At 37.6% G+C, this 22,265-nt stretch overlaps 4 long non-coding RNA genes across 4 annotated transcripts; 3 read left to right on the top strand and 1 right to left on the bottom strand.

Moving 5' to 3' along the window:
- The first annotated feature begins 628 nt into the window (after positions 1-628).
- On the top strand, positions 629-2,885 carry LOC132959829 (uncharacterized). Its single transcript, XR_009667112.1, has 3 exons — positions 629-725; positions 1,025-1,123; positions 2,551-2,885. It is a non-coding gene; the product is annotated as an uncharacterized LOC132959829 (long non-coding RNA).
- Positions 2,886-3,545: 660 nt separating this feature from the next.
- LOC132959830 (uncharacterized) lies at positions 3,546-4,082 on the top strand. Its single transcript, XR_009667113.1, has 3 exons — positions 3,546-3,568; positions 3,723-3,923; positions 4,066-4,082. It is a non-coding gene; the product is annotated as an uncharacterized LOC132959830 (long non-coding RNA).
- A 157-nt stretch (positions 4,083-4,239) lies between these two features.
- Positions 4,240-19,411, top strand: LOC132959748 (uncharacterized). The gene is made up of 3 exons (XR_009667086.1): positions 4,240-4,278; positions 4,630-4,711; positions 19,386-19,411. It is a non-coding gene; the product is annotated as an uncharacterized LOC132959748 (long non-coding RNA).
- On the bottom strand, positions 10,850-12,564 carry LOC132959510 (uncharacterized). The gene is made up of 3 exons (XR_009667027.1): positions 11,907-12,564; positions 11,358-11,628; positions 10,850-10,963 (listed from the first exon to the last, which is right to left on the bottom strand). It is a non-coding gene; the product is annotated as an uncharacterized LOC132959510 (long non-coding RNA).
- Positions 19,412-22,265: the final 2,854 nt, after the last annotated feature.

Below are 22,265 nucleotides of genomic sequence, written 5' to 3' on the forward strand. Positions count from 1 at the left end.
GGTTCTCCAGCTGCTCCTCCAGAGTTTTGTGGAGATGTATAAACGGATTTGTGTCCTCACCTCGATGTCCTCGTCTCCATCATGTCTCCTTGTCATTGGCCTGAATGTTTGTGTGGGTGTCGGCCTGCGTGCTCTCCAGCTGTTTGCTGCGGTTCACCAGAGACTTGACCTCAGACTTGATCTTGCTGATGTAGAGCCGAGCTACGGTGAACTCCTCCTCCACCGCTGAGCCGTTCCCCTTTGACTCTGAGGACTGAGGATGAGGGGGAGGTTACAGACGTTGAGAGTGTGAAAGATGTGTGTGTGTATATAAATGTGTGTGTCCGTTCTCACAGCTCACAGACATCACTGCTGCTACGAGAGTAGAACCAGACACACACACACACACACACACACACACAGACACACACACACACACACGCACACACACACACACACACACACACACACACACACACACACACACACACACTCATGTAAAACAGTCTGTATGTTTCTGCAGAACTCAAGATGAACACTTTCTCCTAAAACATATCTGTACCGTCTTGTGCTCGTCTGCCAGCTGCAGGTTGGTCTGATCTCTCTCCTCCACCTCTTGGCTCTTCTGCTCGTAGTTGACGACGAGCTCCTCCAGCGCCTGCAGCACCTCCTTCACCTCCTCCTTGGCCAGCTGGTTCTCCGTTTGCAGCCGGCACAGCTCCTCCTGGGAGGGACGTGGGGTCAGAGTGAGTTCATGCAAAAATGATCATCCTTATGAAATCCATGTTTAAATGAAAATACTTGATATTTCTTTTGTATTTCATAGGCTGAGAGACAAACCTCCTCTGGTCCATCTTCTGCTCCTTGAGTTTGTCAGCCAGACTCTGTTGGTTGATCTCATCATCCTGTGAATTATTACAAGAAAAGGACATCAAGTAATAATAATTAAATTAATAATAATAATTGAGAAAATGAAAGTATTTGTATTTAGTTTGAATCTTTAAGCAGGTTGTCTTCTAATGTTGTGTCTTGTCTTTGACTTTAGTCTATTCTTGTCTTCCAGCTGTTTGTACAGGTTGCTGATGTCCTCCTCGTATTTGCTCCGCTCGTGGCAACAATATTATTTGACTTTTCTTTCACAAAGGTAAGAAGTATTTTCAGTTGAAAAAAACAGTTAGTTCATTTAAAATGAGTAATGTATCAGAATGTATCATTTACTTTTCACGTATTGTACAATCCTGTAAATGAGCCATAGATGCTCCTAAAGTAAAAGTCTGTGATATTCTGTGATCACAGACTGTGATATTATCAATGAACTTAATATTATGTTTGAATGTTAATGGAGCACATAAGGTAGGTGAAGAAGACTTATGAGCATATGAAAGCAACCTTTTTAACTTGTAAATGTTTCCTTTTAATTTATGTGTTTAATCTGAACTATCTCATTGAGCTGTAAAATGTACTCGTATCAAATATTTTAATCCTAATCAAAAAAAGCAGTTCAATCAAATTAATCATTTCAATTAAATCAATAAAAAGGTTTGTGGTATTTTCATTAGAAAACCAAAGGAAAATAAACTAATTAAATTGATTAAAAGGTAAGTTTGAAAAGTAAAATGAAGGAAAAGGTCTAAAGTAAAAATGCAGCTTTAATATAAATAATTTATCAAACAATGATGTAAGACTCTAATTAAAGTTAAAGGTTTAAAATAAATGCATTATATCGTTTATAAATCACTTTATATAGAGAGGGCGCCCTCTGGTGGTCAGTTGTTGGTTACTGCACTTAAATAAGAAATGAATCAGACTGCTGTTTCTTTGAGTAAATTAAACACAGAAAGCTGGATGAAGAGATTGTTGTTTTATTTACCTTTTAGCTGTTGTTTTATTTACCTTTTAGCTGTTGTTTTATTTACCTTTTAGCTGTTGTCTTGGTTACTTGCTAGCTGTTGTTTTATTTACCTTTTAGCTGTTGTCTTGGTTACTTGTTAGCTGTTGTTTTATTTACCTTTTAGCTGTTGTCTAGTCTTTAATGTTTGTTGTTTTTATCTTTCAGCTGTAGTTTTGTTTAGTTATAGATTTAGTTTAAAGTTGTATTGTCCGTTTTCTTTGATTTGTGTGTTGGATGAAACTTACTTAACTTACTAAATATAATGTACTAAATATAATCTACTTATTATAATTTACTTAATAACTTTTTTTTAAAATGACATACTAACCTAAATTCATTAATGGTCCATTGTTCATGACATAAGATTTTATTTATTATATAAAATAATATAAAATATGGATCATCAGTGAAGTCACTAGAGACACTGTTTACACGATATGTGAATAAATATGTGATAAAAGAAACTATTTATGTAGAAATGTCACTGTCTGCCTCTCCTCTCTCTGGATCTAGGTCATTGCTGAGTCCAGCCAGTGAGGCTCCAACCCTCCATGGAAATGTGAACAAAATGAGAGGAGATGTCGGTTTGAGGCGAACACACACAGACTGCACTGATGGTGAGAACTGGACGCAGATATCCATTTTAAAACCTGCAGGTTAGCGTGTGTTTTGGGTGCGAGCTGAACTGTACCTGTAGGTCTGTCTTGATGAGCGAGGCTCCTGCTTGGACCAGATAATGACAGATAGTTCTTTGACACAGGGACGCAGCTCGATGAAGGACCGTCTCCCCCCTGGTCAACAGAAGAGAGAGAGAGAGTGCGTCAGATTACAACATCTGACAACATCACCCGAGGAACAGACATCAACGGTGTCCGCTGCTTCTTTTGGTGTCTTGTGTTTATGATGGCACATATATCATCACATATAGACTGAACAGAGATCAGAGCACAGATACAGACACAGCATCATCATCTACACTCCGTTAACATTTAAATAAAGTGTTTAGCATTTTAAAAACCTCAGAAAATCAAAAATCAGTTCAATGTTAGATGTTTTCAAGCACAAATAGAATCTGTACTTACTGCAGTTTTTCTGTAACGACTAAAAACTACTTAAAAGGCAGGGTTGGTGATTTTCTCCAGATCCACTTTTTAAGATTGTGGTTGAAATTGTCTTTTGGTCCTGACAATGAAAGCAATGAGCTGAGGTCTGCTTCTGGGTGCAGACGCAGCACTGAGGGAATGCTACTTTTAGAAAATGACCAACCCTGCCTTTAACCCAGACAAGACTCTCTCTTACCTGCTTTTTGTAAAGTGTCTTGAGATAACATTTGTATTGAGTTGGCGCTCTACAAAATAAAGATTGATTGAACTGACTTATTGTTTTACAAGCCTGTCATTGAAAGTTTCCCATTTATTCAAACACTAGAATACAGAAAGAACAAAACAACATATTCCTATTTAGAAACAAACTACATACATACCTATGTTGAAAAGAACCCACATACATTCATTAATGGTAAAAACAACGACTAAGGATTATTTTAATGAGCTACGCATGGTGCAATAGCACCCCCTGTTGACCTGTCAGAGACTGCTACCGGAAGTGACTGTTCAAGCCCCGCCTATAAAGGAAACAGGAAGTTGAGGTTTCCTTCTTTAATCTTCAAGTCTGCACACAGCAGGCAGCAACAGAAATGTAAGTTCATTTACTGAAGTTAAGGTTTAGCATTAGCATGTAGCTTAACATTAGTAACAACTAAGCTTTCTTTTGTCCTGTGTTAGTTTATTGTTTGAATTTCTTTATATAGCACTTTGGTAATGACTAAACTAAATGTTCTTGTGTCTTGTAGTTTTCACTCCTTCTTCAATCTGGTGAATAAATCAAAAGAGGAGTTTGTCTGACTGTCAACCTACGTGCACCAAACACGTGGAGGACTGTACACATACCTGTGGAGGATGTAGAGGACCATCTCTTTACTTCCTGCACTGGCAGCGTGATGACGTCACCTGCAGCCGGACGAGTCGAGTGACGTGAGGTCGGCTCCCTTCAGGTGGTGCGGTGGCTCCCTCCTTCAGGTGCGGCGGCTCCCTTCAGGTGCGGCGGCTCCCTCCGGGTAGTGCGGCTCCCTCCTTCAGGTGCGGCGGCTCCCTTCAGGTGTGGCTCCCTTCAGGTGGTGCGGTGGCTCCCTTCAGGTGCGGCTCCCTCCTTCAGGTGCGGCGGTGGCTCCCTCCTTCAGGTGCAGCTCCCTTCAGGTGGTGCGGTGGCTCCCTCCTTCATGTGCGGCTCCCTTCGGGTGGTGCGGTGGCTCCCTCCTTCAGGTGCGGCGGCTCCCTCCTTCGGGTGGTGCGGTGGCTCCCTCCTTATTTTGCGGCTCCTGCAGCTGATGATTCAATTCAAAGACACGTGTGAGTATGTAGAAATGAGGTCTGAAACTGTCACTAACCTTCTTTAAGTCTCTGTTCTTCACACACTCAACCAGCAGCTCTACAGAGAGAATGTTAAAAATGTTTGATTTACATTTTAATTAAAAATAGAAACTGTTTTAAGTTTGTTCAAGCTGTTTCAATCGTCTTGTTTAATGTAAATGATTTTCTATTAGGATACATGCTTATTGCTTAATGTTAACTTTCATTCATCAGTCCATTTTTATTCACTCATCTCCAAATCACAAAAGTTATCTCCAGACACTTTCCAATAACAAACATTTGGTAAGTTTAAACTAATTGTGATGTGTTTTTTGTTTAAAACACTTTTAGGGGCAGTCTGACCAAAACAAGATGAAGAGCTGTTAACATGTATGCTACACCACGCTGCCTCACCTGCTTCAACATCTGGTGAGTATTTTTATTGTAACTGTTTGAGTCACATATAGTCTTATTCTTGATTGTATTTGTAGGGCTAAATTTACATGATGCTACAAACTTTTAAATTTTAATCTTAACTCTCTTTGATGTAGATGTAATGATTCTTTTGACCTAATTAAATGATTAAAAATTAGTATCAGAATGGCCCATTTACTTTTCACGTATTGTACAATGCTAGCTGTAACCTGAAATGAACTTTAAACCCTGATGTCTTTGTTTCTTGTGTCTGATATTCCAGGTGTTTCCTCTCTGAGAACTCTGATCTGTGCTGCAGCTGGAAGGATTTTAGTTTACCTGTTAACTAACTTGTAGCTTTTCTGTGCATTTTCTTTATAGATTTAAAGTTTTATTGTCTGTTTTCTCTTTGCCACTTTCATAATAAATAAAATGTTAAACTCTTAATTTGTCTCATGTTTGTGTTGTCAGCACCTTTAATTACTAAAGTTTTGTTGTTTCCTCTGGAGTCACACATGCTGTGAACTTGTTTGAATATTTTTTTATAAATTTAATGTAATTAAAGATTTCAATAAACAAGTTTCCTCAAACAGACATGAAAGCTGTAAACTACTATAAATAAAACACAGCTGGCAGATATCACATCTCTCTCCTCCACAGGTACAGAAGTCACTCTGACGCAGAATGAACACAGTAGTTTTATTACAATAAAATATTGAAGAGACATGAACTGTGTTTTTTCTATACATCACAATACAATAAGGCGTCACAGACGTCCCCATTGGGTAGGAGCTCAATGCTTTCTTCATGTTTTAGGTCTTATAGATGTTTAGACTCAGTTATTTTAATCATTTCATCCTTTTTGGAGGATCATCAGGTGTTTAATGAAATACTACATTTTTATTATCCTTATTTAATTAAACACCTGATGTTCCTCCACTACAGAAAGGATGAAATGATTAAAATAACTGAGTCTAAACATCTATGAGACCTAAAACCTGGAACATAATAAAACAACATTAAGAAAGCATTGAGTCTCCTACCTGAGCAGGAAGACGGCCACCGACGGGGGATCCTCCTGGAAGACGTCAACAGAGTTCCTGTTGGAGAAGAAAAACTAATTTTAGTTCATCAAGTTAATAAAACTCAAAATGTTTGTGATTATTCAACATTGTGATGATTGGAATAAACCTGAGTTTCATCATTCACTGTAAATTATCTGTGTTTAACTTCACTTCAAGGCTTTTCTATGAGACTGAAGCAAACTTAAATTCAAAGTGTAAATGTAGAATATAATATAGAAACATTAAGTATAAGGTCTTAAAAAACATCTTTACCATACATTAACTGTCACAAGAACAAAAACTCTAATTAAAGTCAAAGGTTTAAAATAAATGCATTATATCGTTTATAAATCACTTTATATAGAGAGGGCGCCCTCTGGTGGTTAGTTGTTGGTTACTGCACTTAAATAATAAATTAATCAGACAGCTGTTTCTTTGAGTAAATTAAACACAGAAAGCTGGATTAAGAGATTTTACTTTTAAATAAAATAAATAAAGTTTATTCATATTACTTTATCAAGATGAACATTTAATCTCTGAGTTCTGTGAACAGTAATGTTTAGAAAATCATTTGACCTCGGATTAACTAATTTACATATTAGTCAATAAACTTAAATTGAGGTTATTGTTTTATTTCAACTCTTCAATCTGATATTAGTTTAAATTATAAGTTTTGTTTTAAAAGTGGCTTTACTTTTACCCGGTGTTTAAACAATTAGTTTAACAGGAGAAAACAAGTTCAAAAGTTACCTTCATAATATTGATAAATGTTATCATCATCTTACTTTGACGATGTTCCCGGTTAACAAACATTTAGCATGAGCATTAGCCCACGTGTTAGCATTAGCATACAGCCCCACGTGTTTCTATTTTGTGTCTTTTCACACAAAACTTTGAATGACTCACTGAGTATCTAGACTTCATCTTTCCTTCCCCGGCTCATTCTTCTTCCACCTCTTTGATCGACAGCCAGGCTGCCCGCGGTCCGCACCGCTTACCTGGTCGAAACAATGATATACACACCTGAGAACACCTGAACACACCTGGGCGTGATTACCGGAAGCCTCGACCGGAAGTGTCGCAGAAAGTTTCTATGGAAGAAATGAAAAAGTTATAAATAAGAGGACACATGAACAAGACCAAGTCAAAAATCAAATGTTTTATTGATAAAAAATATTTCTTAATGTAATTTACTTGTTTTTATGTTTTTTTAAACTTTGAACTCTTGGTAACCAAGCAACATGAGGAAGTCAAACTCGGGTCACCATGGTAACATTAACCGCTCCACTGTTTTCCGGTCTTTAGGACACTGACTGAATTCTTACCCACAGATAAATTCACTGCTTAATGATGTTTACCTCCAGTTTCTCTCTTCCTTTCCCTCTCGTTCTCCAAAGTGTCTAAGAAGCAGATAAATGAAGACACGGGATGAGTGAAAACTTTGTACGGAAGCTCCGAAGTTAGTTTGAGATACTAATGTGTAAAGATGGAGTTTAAAGGTGAAACTGCGCCCTCCTGTGGTCACTCTGTGAATTACTGCATTTGGATTTTTTCTTTTCACCTTTCTTGTTCTAGATACAACAAATTCAAACTGCTTTCTTTGTTTTATTTCTTTATAAATAAATGTGACTTGACTTAATCACAGATAACATATTTTTTTAATTATAAAGCAACTGTTTACTGCTTATGTAAACTAAAATCCATTGTCTGTTAATCACACATGCATGTTAGTCTCTCAAAGAATCTGAAGTGTAACTTCATTGATTGCATATTCTTGTGTACGTTGGAGCATTTCACTACTGAGGAAGAAAGCAGATTGTGTTCCCATGACATATTAGGCAATATATTTTTCTTATTTTCTTATTAGTGGTAGATAATTAAAGACTACAATAAACAAGTTTCCTCAAAATCAAAGAAAACAGACAATGAAAGCTGTAAACTACTATAACTAAATAAAACACAGCTGGCAGATAAGGGTTTTTGTTTTGAATCCATGTATTTTTAAGCCTTTTCTGCCTCGTAATTATCGGGCAAAAATATAAATTCTTTGACTTCCAAGTAGAGTGAATGTAATCACTCAAATGTGTCTAGAAGGTGACTGGTTACTGCACTGACCTGTATCTAACTTAAAAGTAGTGAGGGTCTTTACCACACCTCTAAGAGCAGATAAAATGATCATCAGAGTTCAACCACTGACGAAACAAAGACACTGAAAGAGAGTACAGAAAGAAGACTTGGATGAAATGAAGAAACTTCTCAGTTGACAGTTTTGGTCTCACTCCAAGTCTGCACTCAGAAAGAAGAAAAGCAGAGCAGAATTGATTTGCTTTCTTCAGAAGAAGAAGAAGAAGAAAAGAGAGTGTTGGTTACAATCAGAGGACAGGTTATTCTGTCTTAGTCTGTCTTAGACAGACCCCTTTAAAAGACAGACTAAAGGGGTTTCACACTTGCAGAAAACTCCTGATATTTGCAGGAGGAACTGTATGTGTGAATGCAAATGCACAAATTCTTTGTTTGGACTTCACCCAGAGTTTCTCCTGCCAGAACCCTACTGTAGTATTCTTTTCAACAGTTAGTCAGAGTGAGCTGATGTGAGAACGCAGCAGAATATTATCTGGAATATTCACCTCGGGCCAATGGGAGGGGGAGTGACGTTTATATCCTGTGACTGCTGCTCGACCACAGACTGTCTGCACGCCACCTCTACCATCTCCGTGCTCTAATGAACCTGCTGCTGCATGTTTCCTGTTCTCCAGTTTGTTCTTCTCCACTCTTTAGTTCACATTGTGATTCTGTTCAACTACACGTAGCATTGATATAAAGACAAATATTCTCATTATAACGTCGTATACCTCAGGAGACCCCTCGCCGCCCCCCCTCCTGTCTGACAGTTGTAGTCCCCAGCTGTGAGGTGGATATGTGAACAACCAGATCAGGAGAATCTCCGGATCAGTCGTCCTGAAATGATCTAGATATTTTCAGGAGTGCAGATGTGAAAACGACTTAAATTCACGCCTTTGCATGTAGAACAGTTAAATTCATGCAACTGGAGTACATGTTTAGATTTTTATACTTTCTGATTAATATTTTGTAACATATTGACCTGAAATCAACCCAAAACTCACAGGACATGAATGAAAACCCCACTCTTCCTGTTTACTGATAACAAAAGCCATTCAATTGATTAACTGTGAAGAACAGGACGTCATAAAAAAACAATAAGCCTTTAATCCAAGTTAGCGAACCAGAACATTTGGATACGTGTGAAACTACTTTCTCAATAAACAATCCCAGGAAGACAGCCGTCTGCCGAGTTAATCAACACGTTGAACGAACTGCCTTAACCAACATAATCCATTTCTGTTATAAAAAGAATTTCGGTTCAATCCCTGAATCGGATATATGTATCCATGACATCAAGACTAACACTTTCATACAAGTTCGATTCCGCTACGATCATCTATGACGAACTTAGATATTGAGAAACTAAATCACATTACCTGATGAACTCTACTTGAATCTTACGTGGAGCACTACTGCCCCCTAGTGGCAAGAGCGCTGTACCGACCTGAGTTTCAGGACGGAGGAAGTACGATAGTTACTATGTGATTTTGTCCTAGTTAAAAATGTTGTATTTTAAGATATGATATTATACCCTTCATACTATATTAATGTGTGTTTGAATGTTGAATGGTATAATGCTGATTTCATTCCCATACAGGCGGAAATCGTCTAACTGTCTTCAGGTTGGACGTAATGTCTATTTCATTGCATAATTGTCTGAAATGTTTACTGCCGGAAATAATCCTACATACGAATATTGACATGGTGATGATCATATGATCAAAGTTCTTATTTATGCTCTTAATAAGTAAAGAACTCGGAGTGGATTGAAATAAAGTAAACATCGGAGGCGGGTTAGATATTAGGCCCCGCCCCCTCGTAAAGTCATCCCCTGGATAAAGTGGCTCGTCTCTCGAGAGCGCACGCTTTTTTCTCTCGCTTTTCTCTCGTTTTTCTTTGTAAATTTTCCTCGTAACTTCTTCTTCTAAACTCTCTTAGACGTCTCTTGTTAAATCCTTGTTTCAAACCACTTTGTTTCTTCAACTTTTGCCGACGCGGAACTCTTTGAATTTAAGTCCGGATTCGCAGAACCTGCAGAACTCGAATCCAACTTAAACCAACCCTGATTCTTAAAGCCCGCATTCTAAGGTTTTTCTTACAGCCTAAGATTGAGCGCCTCTGTCTTTTCCCTTTTTTTAAAGTATTGATCATTCGTCTTCCAGAACATTATTTTTTTCTATCCTCACATTTGACTACAAGAGACCATTCAAGTCAAGTGAGGATCAACGAGCGTCCATCCTGACGAACGTTAATTAAGACTCTTTGAGCCGCTGAGAGAAGGACCCACGGACAACTGCTTGGACCGCTGTGTTTTTCTTCAAACCCATCTCACTCCGACCAGACCTGCTACGGCGGTTATTATGGGCCACCGGCATTCCTGATCCGAAAGAACTCGACGGGAAGTCTTGGTACCATTCGGCAGAGTTCAATTGAACACTACGTCTCAGTAAGGAAGCGTTCTGATTATGAGATTGGGTTGTTGAGTCAAGCTTGTGGTATCCGAATCAAAGCCTCAGAGTCAACTTTCACCAAATTTATTAAGTTCCCTTTATATTTTTATTTCTCAAAATCCCACTTCGTTAAATCCCTCAAACAATATAGTTAAACTCCAAACTTGACATAAGGATCTCACCATGGCAACTTAAACAATTCAATATTATTATTCAAGTTATATCACTGTCGTAATTATACTGATATTACTTATGTATTTCCTTTAAATTCTTCTGTTCATCATTTTTCTTTATTAAACTTTCATATAAACTTTCAATACTTTGTCTGTGTAATTTTATGGTTTTTACTGCTTGAGAATTCATCCCAATGATATGAGACCGATTTATAGATTCATTAATTACTACAAGTAATATTAGTTTCCTTACTTAACAAGGATGGTGCCCCGAGTTATATATATATAAATATTAAAAGTAGATACGCTACAATTTCTTTCTCTGTATGTTAAATGTCATGCATGCAACAACACATAAAGAAAATGACACTTAAGCTGATGCACTATTCAGTGTAGAGCAACAAACTGAGGCTGCCTCTACCTGAACATCAAGCTCTTCAAATCCAAGCAGATTGTTGGTCTGAGCAGAGCAAGAGGAAGAAAAAACACACAGCAAAACTTAGCTTCCATTACTGGCCAAACCCCATAAAAACATCTCCAAATTTAAGCTTTGGTTACTGGTTTGCGACACAACAATACTTGAAGCAACTGCATTTAAGATCAATAAGGACAAAATAACAGATAAATACAGACAGAGTAAAGCTGGGTTTAAATTTCTACACATCTACCGGTTCATCTCAGATGGACATATCATGCAGTTTACTCGTCTACATTCATCTGAGGTGTTGTTTCTTTACAGGTGATGAATTAACAGAAATCTTCACCTGTAAAAAAAAAACCTGTGCAGACTGTCAACAGCAGTTTTTAAAGAGGTGCTCACAGAAGCTGGTTCAGCAGCTTATCAAAATACTCACCACAGCATCAATGTCTCTGGGGCCGACTAACTGTGACAAAGCCCTGTAGTCATCAGGAGACATGGGCAACATGTTGTCCTGCAGTCTGGACGGATCTCTGAACAGAAAGCAAATCCACATTAAATCTGCTCAATGCATTACCAATAAAATATTTTGTTATTTTGTGTTTAAAAGGTGACATTCTCTGCTCACACTTCAGAGACAGAAATGAGCTCTGTCTTCATGTAGCTGCTCCTCTCTGGATTGTTCTCCACATCCATGGGCTCCTGAGCTAAAAGTCAAATAAACACAGATTCAACATTAACAGCATTTAGTCCCCAATAAGCATTAAATAAACGTGCAGTTTGCAATAAGATACTTTGCTGAAATTACAGGTAATAAAAAACCTCTCATCAGCTCGTTTGTATAAAAGGTCGAATGTTTTTACGGCACCTGCAGATTGTTAGTTTAATAAACACTCTTAAAAGAAGCATTAATACTTGAAATGTAAGACAGCATCATATTTTATAAACAGATCATATGGTTTTACTGTGGAACCAGAACACTTACTCTCTGTGGGTTTGGGGTAGTATTTCCCGAAGGCCTTGTCTTTTGGGATGTTGGGGTAGAGGAAGCGGAGCGGGTTCTCGGGGATGTTCTCGGCAGCCATCACTTTGTAGGTACGGATGATGTCGAGCAGAGAGACGGCCGACAGCTCCTTCTTCGTGTACGGCTCCACAGAGTGAAAGAGAGAGAGAGGGAGTAGGAAACTGTTCTTCAATTTAAATATCAGAAAATGTCAGATACTGAGCGGAAAGTTTTGGGGGTAGCACAGCACGACCTATCTGGGCATATTGTATGTTTCTGGTTTAATGCTGGTGCTAAAGGGAGATATCTACTGGATCAAAGAGTCTCACATTCTTCCTTTACATAAGACATGAACAGCATCAGTCCTTCACTCACTGCAGAGGTCGTATTCCATCCAGGTAAAGGTGAAGGCTCCCTCTCTGCTGCTCTCACTGAACCTGAGCAGGAAGGTCCCGGGACACTTATCACTGAGCAGAGCCTTCTCCCTCTCCTTACTGATGAAGCCCATGATGGAGCTGCACACACACACACACACACACACACACACACACACACACACACACACACACACACACACACACACACACACACACACACACACACACACACACACACACACACACACACACACACACACAGAAAATGACTCAAACATTCCTTCGATCCACAACCAGAAGGAATACGCTTTCTCGTTCGCACTCTGCTTACAGACAAATACATTCAGTTCAAAGAGAAGATGTAGTTTTAACTTTATGATGCACCAAAAAGACTCCATTAGTATCTGCTAACCTGTACATGTTTCTCTTATTGCAGCTTTTGGTTAAATTACAGATTTGAATACAGATTTTATTCATTTTTAACTTGTGGTATCGAAAAGTCTCACAGATGTTGACGATCTTAAATCTCAGGCTGAATGGGGCTCACCTTGCAGAACTTGATCATGTCCACTAGATGGCAGCCAAACTATGCTGTTTCATTTAACATCCAATATTTCCCCACTTCCGTTTGGGGTCGATGGAGACAGTGTACGAACCATTTTAGTTCAAATAAAATTAAATACCTTCGATTGTCGACAGAATAGCTAATGCTTCATTTTTCAATACATATATGAGCTAACTACGCTCTCAAGAGTGGGAAAAAATCAAATGTTTTTTAAAACACAAATGTAGTTCCACATTTTGTCCATTGGGGGCAGTATAGACACAACAAACAGTGTAAAGATGGAGAATCTGGCAGATTTACACTTAGTAAAAACACATTTAAAATAAAAGCTTCAAACACTTTATATTATAATCAAAACATTTTTTATTTTCTTTCTTTTACTACCGACACACACACACACACACACACACGTACACACACACACACGCACGCACACACACACACACACACACACACGTACACACACACACGCACACACACGTACACACACACACACACACACATGTAAAACAGTCTGTATCTCCATTAGTGCATGTTCATAGGATCCTGTTTGTGCATGTGTGTGTATTTCAGCCTATGTTTGTGTAGCAGGTTTACTAGACAGAGTGAAAAAACGAATTTCCCCTCGCGGGATCAATAAAATATAAATTATTATTATTAATTATTATTATTATTAAATTATGATTATGTAGTAATGTTATTGTTGCTATTCAAGGAACTATCATAATTTGTATTGGTGAGTGCAGTCTACATGTGATTCACCTGCTGTAATAATTAGGACATTAGATACAGGTGTGCAGGTAATAACTCATTCTTGGACTTCCAATGGGTGGTAAGGGATAAACCACTATGAAAAACTTACATTTTGCTTTAAATAATTACTAGTCGAGATAGCAAGATATTTCTCAACATGATGAATATTAGAGAACTGATGTTGCATTAAGTTTTCCTTCTCTATTTTGCTTTGGAAATCCTTATTTGTCTCTGCAACCTTGCAGCCTTCCCAAAGCGATACATTAAGTTTTAGCTTATCACTTTGTGATCTTAAAATAAAGAAATAATGCAACAATTTGATAATCATATCTGTTTCCCGTCCTTCAGGTTGAAAATGAAAGGAAAGGAGTCAGGTTGAATGAACTCTTGAGGTTAAAGACATCTTATTAGAACGAGCAACTCAACTAAGTGAAAGGCTGGATTCATTTTTCTCTAAGTTCAACAACCCAGCTGCTTGACTGCACCCCAAGAGACAGGAGATCACAAGTGTTGACTGAATAATTATTCTGGGAGCAGTCCCTCCTCCTTCTTGACTCTGTGCTGCTCAGAGAAAACTAAAGTGGAGGTTTTATCCCGGAGGATGTGGTAAAATCACATAAAAACAAATGTAAAAACAAATAAGGAGGGAAGATGAACTCACTCTCACCAGAAGATTCTTGTATTTTAGATTTGAAAAATGTGAAATTAATGTTGTTCTCTACAAAAATGGAAAGAATTATGACTTAAAAAAAACATAATGCAAAAGACAGATGTTAATTGACCCTGGATTTGAGAACCTGCAGAGAATAATATGGCTTAACTTCAACTAGTGCATAAAACTGGTTGTTCATTTGTCTTTGTGTGTACCTAAGTATGGCTGGTGCACGGTCATGTGTGTGTGTGCTCTGATAGGAACAGGTATAGGTGTGTGTGTGTGTGTGTGCTCTGATAGGAACAGGTATGTGTGTGTGTGTGTGTGTGTGGTTCAGGGTCCTTTTATAAATGTGTTTTGGATTTTATTTATGATTCTGAATCTATTTGTTCTTTTTTTATTATGCATTGTGTTTTTTTGTATCTTCTGTAAAACACATTGAGTTTACAGTTGTATATGTGCTTTACAAATTAAACTGACTTAAATTAAAACATGCTTCTTCTGCAAAACAAGACAATTTAGGAAATATATGAACTAACAAAACTTACTTTATTTATGATTATTATTCCTTATTTATAAGATTGCAAAGTTGAATACAGAAGGGGTCATGGTAAGTTTCCTCACTGCCCCTAGCAACAGTCACTGCATCACAAATCTCACCTGAACTTACCTGAGCAATCTAATTTAAGTAAACAAAATATCATCTAGAAATCTTTTTTAAACAGAATTCCTCTATATCACTATAATAACTAACACTATAGAACAAAAGACACCGAACTATCATAATTTGTATTGGTGAGTGCAGTCTACATGTGATTCACCTGCTGTAATAATTAGGACATTAGATACAGGTGTGCAGGTAATAACTCATTTTTGGACTTCCAATGGGTGGTAAGGGATAAACCACTATGAAAAACTTACATTTTGCTTTAAATAATTACGAGTCGAGATAGCTAACAAACCGACTTTAAATAGGTATCTTTAACTCCTTTATCGTTTGAAATTATCAACTTTTAGCACCAAGTTTAACTCGTCATTTTTAGTCAGTGACAGTGCATCCTATTACGACCACGAACAGCAGATTTAGTCAGAATATTGTCATAGCGGGAGATAATATGTGAATAAACCTACCTTTAGGTCAGAGGAAACGTGAAAATATCTGACAGAAAAAGTATTTTTAGTTCCTAAAAAGGAAATTGTACAGCTTCTTTACCAAGCAGCTCCTCAGCCTTCTTTCGGTGTTGTGTACTGTACTTTAAAGTACAGCTGTGCAGAAACAGCGTAAGCCAATCATCGCTTAGGATCAACAACATGAGCCCGCCCTTTCATTTTCAACAGCCAATGAGAACGACGGACAGTGACTATTCTGTCAGTTAGCAAGCTCACCCTGATACCATTAACAAAACGTGTGTTTTTTCATGAAAATACTCAGTATATGTGCAAGATAAAGGAATAAACACTTGTTCTTATGTGCTTAATCGACTCAAAGGAAACTGTCGCTTGTGGACGTCCTGTTCCAACAGCAGAACAAAAAGCGTTTGGGTCAGGACTCCTGTGAAGCACATCAACACTCAGGACATCTGCACTCAGCTTCCAATCAACATCAAGCCTCCCTCTGTGATCACAGTTCCTGCCCTCATATCATGATCAGCTGATCACGAAAAGAAAAACTGTCCTTGCAGTTTATGCACGATTTTACCAGCCAGTCAGTGATGGTCGTAAACAAAGAAGGTTCAGATGTTATCCATACCTGCCTCTCCATGGAAGCAGGTATGAGTTGAAGTTTGGATCAGAGCATCCATGCAAACCTACGCAGCAAAGAGTTTTTACTACCAACATCATTTTCATAACAATTGAACTTAAAAGTAGAGAAAGTCCTTTAGCTGCAGTTCTTAAAATGTCGAGTGGATGCAGCCTCATTCTGACTAATGCAGGAAAATCATTCTGTCCACTGAGATAAAGATTCTCTGTGGCAGCTTTGGAAAAGCTAACCAGAGGAGTCGATGGTAACTTATCAGGTTAGACTCGTGCTTTACAATTAGGCTAGACTAAAACACCAGGCTGGTTTTGATTCATCGCCAGCCCCTTTGCTGAACAACATTCCTTCTTTTTCTCTTTTTCTCCCGACTTTCCGTCCCTACAGTTCTATCTGGAAGAAAAGACAACATTTCCCAAACATACAAGATTCAAGTAAAGGACACAGAAAAAGTAATAAACTTTCTCAACTGCACAAAAAGTTTTGATTCAAGATCATAAGCCCTTTGTCCTCAACCCACTTTATTACAACTTAACTTGTCAAACCATGCTTTGAAATGATCCCAGTTGATGTCATTTTGCAGTCATGTGAACACGATCCGGATAATTGAATGGAACCGGACAACTCTCGTGTCAAGTTGTTTGTTATACTTCCAATGCGTTGTGCATTGAAGCTATAAAACACCAAGCTTTGAAAATCTTTTACAATACTGCACTTGCATTCAAACATTAAGTCTCTCAGCCCAACACAGGCTCAGCCTTTCACTTTCAGTAATACTTCAATTCCACCCATTAACTCAGAGCATGCTCAGACAACTTACTCTCTTAAATTATTATGCTGCAAGGAAAGGCAGAGCAGCAACCACAGGGTTAGTTTCTAGTTGACAAACTGACTTTGCATGCTTAATGCTCCTGAAGGTGTTTTCTATCACTCAAATCACTGTGATGCATATCAGCACAGATCACAGAGAGGAGTTTGAAAACAAGCTTTGGGACGAGGGAAGGACAATCTGACAGCTCGGAGTCCTTAGGTTCATGTTTTAAAAAAATAAAGGCACACATGGAAGACGCAGGGATTGTTCTGGTCAAGGTTCAAGTTTTCAATCTATCTGTGCACTTTAGAATATGTGCTCCTATAATGTTTCTTATGTTTTATCTTTGTTTAGTGATGAATGACTTTCGTTGTATATTATCTCTTTACTAACACATGTGCTTGCATTCATAGATGTCATCGAGTGCGTCAGATTTGGACAGCATCAGCACAAGTTAACAGTGCGACACATGAGGAAAAAACAACTTCATGAAGGACAAGTGACAGTTGCCTCAAAGCTGTGAACTTCCTTGGTTTTCTGTAATAATTCCCCCATGTTCACTGCACTTTGTGGACATGAAGTATGGTTTGTAATGTCTCAGGATGCACATAAATATAATGCTCCAAAGAAGGCATGATGCATGGAGGAGCTATGCTAAGCACATACATGCAGAGCTAAAACCTAAAGTAGGACCACAGTTTCTGTTGTTTTTATCATATTTTATGTTTTAAAATCAGCTGTAAGCCAAACTTGTGAATTAAGAAACAACTTCAGAGTCCTGTCCTTGGAAGTAATCCTTGTGCCCCTTTCTAAATGGGATGCTACTGGGTCTTAGTTTAGACTTGAGACAAAATATTTTGCATCCCGTTCACTGAAAACAAAGCTTCTGTGTCCTGCAGACACCAGGGTCTCCTCAAGAACAGCCACAGTGGTCGACCACCATGGATGGGATCTTTCCATAGATTATCTGCTCTTTGTGGTTAAAGTACAGCATATTGATGGGCGACATTTTGGTGGGTGTGCAGCAGGGCCCTGCAGTGCCCCGCGGGTTGGCCTTGTTCACCAGGTGAGCTAGAGGACTAACTCTGAGTCCGGGGATTGTGTGTTCGAACCTCAACTGGGTCCAGTGAATTTTAAAGTCCAAATACACCTGGAGAAAATCCCAAAGTGTGAAGGGCATCTGTGGCGTGGTGGATTAGATTCTTAACTCTGAAGGCACCCATGGTGGAAGTGCTGAGAAACAAAGAAACATCATCACAATATTTTCAGAAATTGTGGACAATCAGCTCTGATCACAGTGAATGGAGAGGCCTGTTATTAACAGTCGTGATGGGATTACTAAATCACTCCACTTATTCATCATTTTTTAAGGTACTTGTACTTTACTTTGAGTATTTTCTGCTCCATTTATTTATTGTGATAAAGTTCCCCATGATTATATAATGTAATAGGCTACATATTGGCTTTACTTACACGAAACATGCTGCATACACACACATTCATTATGAATATGTGATGGCTAAAAATAACGACAGCTAAGTGTTTTAAAGTATATATTTTATTATAATGAAATGCTTTGTTGTGCTTCAAATGATCTACATGATATTGAAGGTTTTAACTCTTTGTGGCTGTAATGTAACTTCTACACTTTACAACCATAGACTGTAAATATTACAGTCTAGCTCACCTGGAGGTTAACAGCCTCGTCAGGTCTGCATCATGCATCATATTACACTGCTGCCCTCTGCTGGCACTGAGTTACAATTACATCCATCAGTCACTATAACACAAATGTTTCCTCTTTTTAACGATTCAGCTTTTTTTCCACCACATAAATGTGTGGAAAAATATAAATAGTGCAGTTACTTCTGTATAGCATACAGTAGTTTATCTACCAATATTTTCAACCATCTTTTATACTTATCTCAGAATATGTTAAAAGAAACTAAATGAAAAGACTTAATCATTTGTAAATGTTTGGAAATTAAAGTGACTACACCTATAACTACTACAAGATTGAACATGTGTTTGTAATGTAAAATATTAGTGTTTTGTTTGGTATAAAAGCAGGAGTGTTTGGATAATTTCACTATTAGACAAATCATTTAAACAACAGATCCACAGATTATAAATCTAAAAATTAATGTTTGATTTATTTTCGGTGTTTTACTTAATTTAGTTATTGTTATTGTGTCTCCTAATTCACAATGAGTTTTCTACGTCGATACGACCTTTACCTGGGAGTGACACGCCCAACGTCACTTCCGCTGCTGCGCATCACGCTCAGGTGTGCTCCTCAGGTGCGCCAAAGTTAATATCGACCCTGTGACCACTCGAGCGGATGACGGGTGTCCGAGTTTGGATGAAAATGCTGCGAAAAGAAGAATTGAAGACGAAGAAGAAGAAAAAACTAATGCTAATGCTAATGCTAACTGAACCATAACAACATCGTCTGTCTGAAAGATTCAACCAAAAGTGAAGAGAAAGTTGTTGTTTGAACTCAACATTCAGGGTTTTCTTCTTGTTTCTTTGTACAGGTGTGTGCAGGTGTTTCCTCGCTCTGTGCTGCAGCTCTGAGGTAAAATGATTTTCTAAACATTACTGTTCACAGAGTTCAGAGATTAAATGTTCATCTTGATAAAGTAATATGAATAAACTTCATTTATTTTATTTAAAAAGTAAAAGCTCTTCATCCAGCTTTCTGTGTTTAATTTACTCAAAGAAACAGCAGTCTGATTAATTTATTATTTAAGTGCAGTAACCAACAACTAACCACCAGAGGGCGCCCTTTCTATATAAAGTGATTTATAAACGATATAATGCATTTATTTTAAACCTTTAACTTTAATTAGAGTTTTTGTGACAGTTAATTTTGTAAGTCAATAAAGTAATTTGATATTTAACATTACATCATTGTATGGTAAATTATTTATATTAAAGCTGCATTTTTACCTTTTTAGTTAATTAAATTAGTTTTTTAGTTTTTCTTAATGAAAATACCACAAACCTTTTTATTGATTGAATTGAAATGATCAATTTGATTAAATCTGCTTATTTGATTAGGATTTAAATATTTGATATAAGAGTACATCTTACAGCTCAATGAGATAGTTCAGATTAAACACATAAATTAAAAGGAAACATTTACAAGTTAAAAAGGTTGTTTTAAAATTCTTCTTCCTTGCCTTGATTTTATTAACTTTCATATGCTCATAACTCTTCTTCACCTACCTGATGTGCTCCATTATATTAAGTTCATTGATAATATCACAGATCAATTACAACTCTGAATATATATTATATATATGTATAGAGCATTTTCTTTCCCCTCAAAGCTCGATCAGGTTAAAGGTAAACAAACTTGTAGAACTTATAATATGAGATAAATCTGTTAAGATGTTTCTTAAGACCTTATACTTCATGTTTCTATATTATATTCTACATTTAAACTTTGAATTTAAGTTTGTTTCGGTCTCATCCAAAAGCCTTAAAGTGAAGTTAAAGACAGATAATTTACAATGAATGATGAAACTCAGGTTTATTCCAATCATCACAATGTTGTATAATCACAAACATTTTCTGAGTTTTATTAACTTGATGACCTAAAATTAGTTTTTCTTCTCCAACAGGAACTCTGTTGACGTCTTCCAGGAGGATCCCCCGTCGGTGGCCGTCTTCCTGCTCAGGTAGGAGACTCAAAGCTTTCTTAATGTTTTATTATGTTCCAGGTTTTAGGTCTTATAGATGTTTAGACTCAGTTATTTTAATCATTTCATCCTTTTTGATCAGCTAGAAGTTGATTTAGAGTTGAGGAACATCAGGTGTTTAACGTAAAACTACATTATTATTTTTTAATCTATTAGGTATCGTTAGTCGACAGCTTATGTTAGCTACATAGCGTTATGTGTTTTTGTATGTTGATGTTAAAGCTGATTTAAGGAGTTATGACCTCCTTTAGACATGGACATCCAGTGCTGCTATTACTTCCTGATCTAACGTTATCCTGAAGGTAGCATCAGTGTCCTGAATGTTAAAGTGAACTGTTTTCCCTGAAAATGATTTGAATCACTTCTCCTTTGACGGGTTAAAGAGAGTTTAACTTTTAACAGGACACTGATGCTGCCTAGATCAGGAAGTAATACCAGCGCTGTATGTCCATGTCTAAAGGAGGTCATAACTCCTTAAATCTGCTCAACATACAAAACTGATAACACTTTGTAGCTAACATCAGCTGTTGACATCGATAAGACCTAAAACCTGGAACATAATAAAACAACATTAAGAAAGCTTTGAGCTCCTACCCAATGGGGCTGGAGGATAGTGGGGGTAGTAGTGTAGTAACCCCCTCACCTGTGACACCTTATTGTATTGTGCTGATGTAACGTGTCATCATGAGGTCATCATGTCTGTTCAATATTTTATTGTAATAAAACTACTGCTGTGTCCATTTTGGCACATTTCTTTAGAGTGCTACTCACACGTTTAGCTGTGTTGCACATTCCATGAATGCACGATGCTTACAAGTTATACCTCGTTGTAAAGGTGACCGATCAGGCTTTCCAACGATATAAAATACAACACCAATTAGTATTATTAAAGAAATAATTGACAAAATAATGTTTCCAAACTTTTTGAGGAGTTTATTTCCAACAGTTATCAAAGCCACAGAAATCCTTCAGAATCAGCTTTATTGGACAGGTATGCTTCAACACACGAGGAATTTTACTTTAGTAAACTGAGCTCTCTTTGTACAAAGGTATAATATTAAATATCAACAATAAACTAATAAACAAAGACTAATATGTACAAGGCTAAATAGGATAATGGTGCAGTGGTGAGTAGTACGAAGATGGTTAAGTAAACATGAGGTCGTCCTTCATTTTAGAGTTGTTGCAGGACGTGTCAAACTGGCTCAAAGTAAGTGACAAAGGAAGGATATCACATGAAACAAGGTTTAAAAGGAAGTCAATTTATTATCAAATAATCATAATTATGTAAATCAGTCATGAATGCAATGTGTGGATGAGTGTAGTGTTGTAAAGTGTGAAGAAAAGCAAACCAGTTGGTGGAGGCCTGGGAGAAAGAGAGGGGAGACACGTTAGACTGGAAGCCACTTATAAGCAGAGTCCTGATGGACTCAGGTGTACCCAGGTGGACTAACGGCCTTCCTGACTTCACCTGCTGTCTGCCAAGCCAGGAAGACAAACAAATGCAGACAGAGGGCGTCACAGCGCCATGACAGACACTACTATGTTTATCGTTGTAACACGGGATGTTACGTCCAAGACCGCTGAAAACTGCCGTACTGCTGCTGTGTGAGCTGCTGTTTATTCTTGTCTGGACACTGCAGGCCATATAAATCATTTATTTAACACAAAAACAACACACAGATCCAGCATGAGAAACAGAGTCTGCATCTGGCTATGT

Source organism: Labrus mixtus, chromosome 24 (genome assembly GCF_963584025.1).
Source record: "Labrus mixtus chromosome 24, fLabMix1.1, whole genome shotgun sequence".
Classification (NCBI taxonomy): domain Eukaryota; kingdom Metazoa; phylum Chordata; class Actinopteri; order Labriformes; family Labridae; genus Labrus; species Labrus mixtus.